At 51.9% G+C, this 6,000-nt stretch overlaps 1 protein-coding gene across 1 annotated transcript in view; it reads right to left on the reverse strand.

Moving 5' to 3' along the window:
• Nucleotides 1–498, reverse strand: part of PLCH1 (phospholipase C eta 1) — a 161,247-nt gene extending 160,749 nt beyond the window's left edge. The window contains exon 1 of the mRNA XM_075003959.1: nucleotides 427–498. The gene's annotated coding sequence lies outside the window, so the exon portion shown is untranslated. The remainder of the gene's footprint in view (nucleotides 1–426) is intronic.
• Nucleotides 499–6,000: the final 5,502 nt, after the last annotated feature.

Consider the following 6,000-nt stretch of genomic DNA (forward strand, 5'->3'; position numbering starts at 1 on the left):
TGCGCCACCTGCGTGGCAACAAAGGCCACTGCACGCCCGCCTCCCGGGCGCCGAGGGAGGGAGTGCGAACGATTCGCGCCCGGGAAAGGCGCCCTGGGGACGAGGCCCCCGGCACTACGGCGAGGCTCGGCAGTGCACGCGTCCGCCCAGGGGCTGCGGCACACAAGCAACGCAGCCCGCCTCCCCGGGCGGGCCACCGGAGCTCACCCAGCCCGCCCGCCCCGGCGCGGTACCAGCGCCACAGGGAGGATGCTGAGGGCTCTGGAGCCCCGGCCCAGCGAGGGAGGGCAGCAGGCAGCGGCTCCCGGCTGCTCCCCGCCCGCCCGGGCTCAGCGCCGCCGCCACCCGCTCCGGGAAAGTTCAGAACTTCACCCGCGTCCCCCGCCCGGCAGCGGAGCCCTAGAGCCTGGCCCCGGCGGCCCGTACCTCGGAGCTGCCCTCCCGCTAGGGCATCGCGGCGGGCGCGCAGCGGCTCTGCCCTGACCAGCAGCTGAGGCGCCTGCACCAGCTCCGCATGGGAACTCCCGCAGCGATCCCCCCAGCAGCGCGGCGACAGCCCGAGAAACCCGGAGCGGGAGCCGGAGCGGATTGCTCGGACGCGGAGCACGCGCGGCCAGCCCCCTCCCCGGGAATGGGTGCGCCCGCCGCAGCTCCGGCTCCGTCCCCGGCCAGGGGAGCTCGAGCCCCTGCGGGCGGGCGGGACGGGACGGGACGGACCTTGCAGCGCTGCCCCCTAGCGCTGGGGCGGGTGGTTGCTTTGCTGCAGGCACTTGGGGGCCGCTTGGGCCGGGCTGGGCGAGCTCCTTCTGAGCCTAGGGACAGGGACGGGGGGCTGGGGCCGTGGTGGGGGATCCCAGCCCAGCCTGGGAAAGCGTCAGTGGATCCCACAGCTGCTCCCACATCCCACCTGCATCTCCTCCTCCACTGCCACTACCCTGCTGTGCCCCTCAATGGAGGTGGGGGCTGCGGCCGCGGGACTGGCCCGAGCCCTCTGTTCATCTCTGGCACGGCGTATGCGGGGGTGGTGCAGAGGGGCAAGTTAAGTCCCTTGGTCTCCTGTACCTGGGCATCGTCCCTCCAATGCCCCCTTGCAGCACAGCAGGGGCAGGGAGCAGAACTACTGCTTTTGTTGCACTGGGGCCTCCCTCCGTGCTGGGTAAATGGCAGCGGCTGGGAAAAAGAGAAGCAAGCTGCCTCCCCTCGCTCGCCTGGCCACCCGAACGTGTACCAGGCACGAGCTGGGTCTCTGCTTGCTAACCGGACATGAGTGTAGCTTCAGGGTTCGGAAGCCGGAGTGATCCAGCCCCGGGTATTCCAGCCTCTCTTGACTTCGGCTCCATTCAGCAGGCTCCTATTGTTTGCTAGTTCAAAGTCTGCGGGAGTACTTAGCAGCTTTTCATTCACCTTCTATTTCAAATTTTCCTCCAATAAGAAGGCACCGAGAAAGCGGTGGTATTGTGCGACTTGTTTTTGCATCTCGCTTTATGCAGACAAGCAGCCACAATGTTACTGTCCATTCAAGGTGCAAGAAAACAGGTGTCTCTTTGCAGAGATCTAGAAAACTGGAGATGTTTAGAGGCAAAAAAGCCCTACCAGAGGACCCCAAGCAGGGGAGCTGGGAGCTTGAGCCCAGCTGGAAACCCTATATCTAATGGAAGCCGCTTGAAGACAACATACACACACACACACGCACCCTAGTTCCAGCTCCTATGATCCCAAGTGCGGGAATAACTTCATAATTCGCTTGACACAGGATGCATCAAACAGTAGATTAACAGCACACGCAGTCAATGCAAAAAGCCAAGAAGTTTTAAATTTTCTCCTGCTCTCAAATGGAAGGACATGCCAGGGTTTTCATGGCCCTTATAGGCTGTGAGCACGCTATTGTCAATGCTATTTGTCAGAGTAGGAGACAGATCTGCAAAGGGGAGCTGCAGAGGCAGTAATGTGACCTCTTGGAGCAGCATCTTAAGTTTCACCTTTTCATCTCTGCCCAGCAGCTGATTGGCTGATGCCATAGAAACAATCCATTGTTGCCATTCAATTCAGCACAAGCCATTGCACTTGCAAAGCAAAGCATCATGGGTCAAACGGAAGAAACTTTATCCTAAAAGTAATTGCACGTGAAATGTGAGCTACACACCTGGGGGCGGAGGGAGCTTCACATTTGAATACATATTACGCCTCAGCATTATTCCTTGTTGTAGCTGGGGGCTGGGGTTTTAAGAAAATAAGAAAAAAGAGCCTTGACAATATCAAACTTTTTAAGCATCAAAAGGGAAAAGCCACTATTCTAAGGCTAAGTCTGCCCTTGCAATTGGTCAACAAACTTGTGTCTAGCAGGTGCTTAAACACCCCTCCCCTATGACAAAAAGTTGTGCCTTAGCAAGTGAGTGTGAATACTGCTTTGTCTGCAGGACGGCTTCACTCTCCCACTGACAAAGTAAAAGCCACTTGTGGGGGCTAGCAGTAGTTTGCCTGCAAACGTGCAAACAGTATTCACATGCACAGACTTTCAGCGACAGGGCTGTGACCACACAACCTTGTTGCTAAAAGTTGCATAGTGTAAATACAACCAGCCTAATATTTCTCTGAGTCACTGCAAATCAACTCTGTAGGTGTGAAAATTCAGGAGCTTCGTTTAGCTCACCACAAAATTCCCTGATTTTAGGAGTTCCAATGAATTCATTCTCCTTTGACCATCATCAGCACACCTAAAAGTGCTTTTGTCACTGATCCTGATGTTTTTGACTCCTAACACTTATTGAGCTGCTCATTTTTACCTTTAGGGATCACTCCATAGGATCCAATAATCACTGGGCTCATCTCTGTTCTAGTTTTCCACAAGTATTCCAGTTTGTGGCAGAGTGCTGTATAATGCATTTCTTTTTGGTTATTCTATCTGTTCGTATGGTAATATCATTATGATTTGATTTGCTCTCTTTTCTACAGCAACTATGGCTGGCAGCTTTACCTGCACCATTTAGTCTGTGATAATTAACAGAGAGCCCATCAACATCTTAAATTCTTTATTTTCTGGAGAACTCTGATGGAGTTCCAATAGAAAGACCTGGCAACTTCATTGCCTCTGTTCATATATTTTCTCCCATCCACCTCCTGAAGGTGCTCAACACATGCTCCAGCTCTTCCTTTTCGAGCACCTTTGGCCATTAGGGGAGCAGTTCTGACAGTCATTTTTGTCTGGAATGTAATTAAGCTTTAAGGCAGGGGTGGAGAACCTCTGGCCTTCTACTTCATTTCATCTGGCCAGGGCTGTCCCTAGGCATATGCAGCATATGCGGCTGTGTATGCTTAAGGCCACCACTGGGACCAGACATCAAACAGGTAAGGTGGGCAGCACTGGTTCCAGAGACACCATCCCTCAATCACCCCTGGTCTGCGCCTTGCCACCAATCACCTCTCTTTCCCCTGGGCTCAGCTTCAGTTAGCTGTGTGACCACCCCTGCTCCACCTTTTGGCCTACAGCTCTGTCTGTGCTGCTGTCTGGTGCCTCCTGCCTGCTCTTCTGCCACCTCACTGCACTGCTCCTGCCCCCTACAGTCCTGGACCTTCCCCTGAGAGCTCCTTCCCCATTGCTCTGAACACAGCCCCCACCCCACCCCAGCAAAGCAGCCACCTACCCCCAGTGGGGGTGTAGATGCTCAGACTGCATATGGCACCAAAAATTATAAGGACAGCCCTATGGCAAGAGCCATCGCACTGCATGCCAGAAGCCCTGAGCCTTGACACCCTGCATCCTGCACAGCTAGGAGCTCTGAGTGCCAGGTTGCTGACGTGTCCCTGCAGCCTCTCGGCAAAGTGGCTATCAGCCAAGCTCCACATGCTGCCCACACCCCCAGTCAGAACCACAGCCAATGGGAGCAGCAGCAGTGGCACTTGCAGGCATGGGTCGGGCAGCACCTGCCCATGCCTTTGCCTAGGGGGTGGACATGCTGGCCATTTCTGGGAGCAGCTTGGAGCCAGGGCAGGCAGGGAATTTGCCTTAGTCCTTCTGTGCCATTGACTATGAGCTGCCTGAGGAAAGCATCATCTGGCCAGACAGGCCATCCACCACTCCCAAACTTCCTGCTGCACTCCAACCTCCACCTCAGCCCTGGACCCCCCGCTGCATTGGAATTCCTTCCTGGAGCCTGCACCCTGAAGGTCCTCCCACCCCAACCCCTGTCCCTTCCCAAGCCCACATCCCCAGCCACAGCCTGCATCCCAACCCCTGCCCTAGGCCTGAGCCTGTTCCCACACTCCAAACCCATTCATCTCCAGCCCAGAGCCCTTCTGCACCCCAAATCCTTCATCTCCAGCCCCATCCTCACTCTCCTGAACCTCAGCCCCTGCCCCTGCCCCTGCCCCAGCCCAGAGCCCACTACCAGACCCTGAGTCCCTCACTCCCAGCTCCATCCCAGAGCCTAAAAGCCCTGAGCCTCCATGCCACTCCCTATGGGGCTGGATGCATGAACACCAGCTCATCCTACTGTGGGGTTAAGCCAGGAGCCTCTGTTCTCCCCCACAGGTAGCCCCTAACTGATTTTTAATGTGGGTCAATGGCCCCAATAGGAAAAAAAATGCACCCCATCCCTGTTTTAAAGACTTCTTGTGCACTCAGAATGAGACACTCTTGGAGGTATTTTCCTAAGAACAACGAGTTTGTTGATCTCCAGAAGATTTGCTTTCTCATTTCTTTTATGCTTTCCAGGGCTGAGATGTGCACTGAGCTCTCACTTGTTACATCATCACCTAATGATTTCTTACTGTGACTGACTCTTCATATGTCTTCATGTTATGTTTTTCCATGTCAGTTGCTTCCTCCACAACTAGCAGACTTTTACCTCCACCACATCATAGAATATACATACTGTCCATATCTTGATCTCACTTCTCTATGCACAAGGAACCTTCTTGTCTGGGTGCCATTTTTTTTTCTTTTCCTCAATTCCACTTGATCACTCTGCCAGTGTATCATACCACTAGTATCACCCACATGTTAATGGGGTGGATCAAATTCTTTGGGTTGAATTTTGTCCTTAGAAGTTATTTGTCTGTAATATTCTTTTCTCATTACTACTTTGAGTTATGTTGTAGCTCCAACAGATGTCCTGAATGCAAAGTATTTGCAGGAGCCAGGCTCGGAGAAAACTTATATAGCATCTTCATTAACATGTATGCCATGTAATTTTACCAGTTTGCTCCCTTTTGTACATACTGGCACATATTCAGCCAAGCCAAGCTTTATATATTGACCAAACTTTTCTACACATCATCAATTTTTATGTCTTCTTTTGTGACCTTTCATATAGATCAAGATCCTCCATAGCTAACAAATGGTTAACTGGTTGTTACTTTTTCTGATGAGATAAACATATTTTATCTCAGGGCTCATCAATTTAGTGGCAGCAAATCAGGGTTCCAGTTAACCATAGATTGCTGCAGAAAGGTTCCTCTGCCCTGGGAAAGACTCCATCAGCAAGCAGTGTCTATCATTGTGTTCCTGGTCAGGTACAACTGTGTTGTTGGAATCCTGATAACTAAGACAGCTGTAGATGTGTTTGGGGCCATGGCTAAATAAAATGTAGTGTCTCCCTTATGAGCCAAAAGAGGAAAACTGTGTGAACAATATGGTATACCTTTTAAAATAATCTGTTAAAACAATCTTGAGAACTGTCCTTAAAACGTAATTTAGGACTATAAAATAAAGGCTACAATGTTGTTACCTTAATGAAGCTGCATCTTTTCCATTTTTTCCCTTTCTTTCTATAATTTCTCCGTTCCCAGTTTCATTTTTGGCTCAACATTTTGTCTTTTCCCTCCTTCCCCTTGTTCTCTTATTTTATTCTCTTTCACATTGCTTTCCTTTGTGCTTGCACACTCTCGACCTAATTCTCTGATTTTCCTAGTCTCATGACACTGAAATCCCTAAAACTATAAACCCCAAATTATCACAGAGGGGAATCAGACCCTCTGCCTTTCTCCCTCTCTTCTCAACAT

Source organism: Carettochelys insculpta, chromosome 10 (assembly GCF_033958435.1).
Source record: "Carettochelys insculpta isolate YL-2023 chromosome 10, ASM3395843v1, whole genome shotgun sequence".
NCBI lineage: Eukaryota > Metazoa > Chordata > Testudines > Carettochelyidae > Carettochelys > Carettochelys insculpta.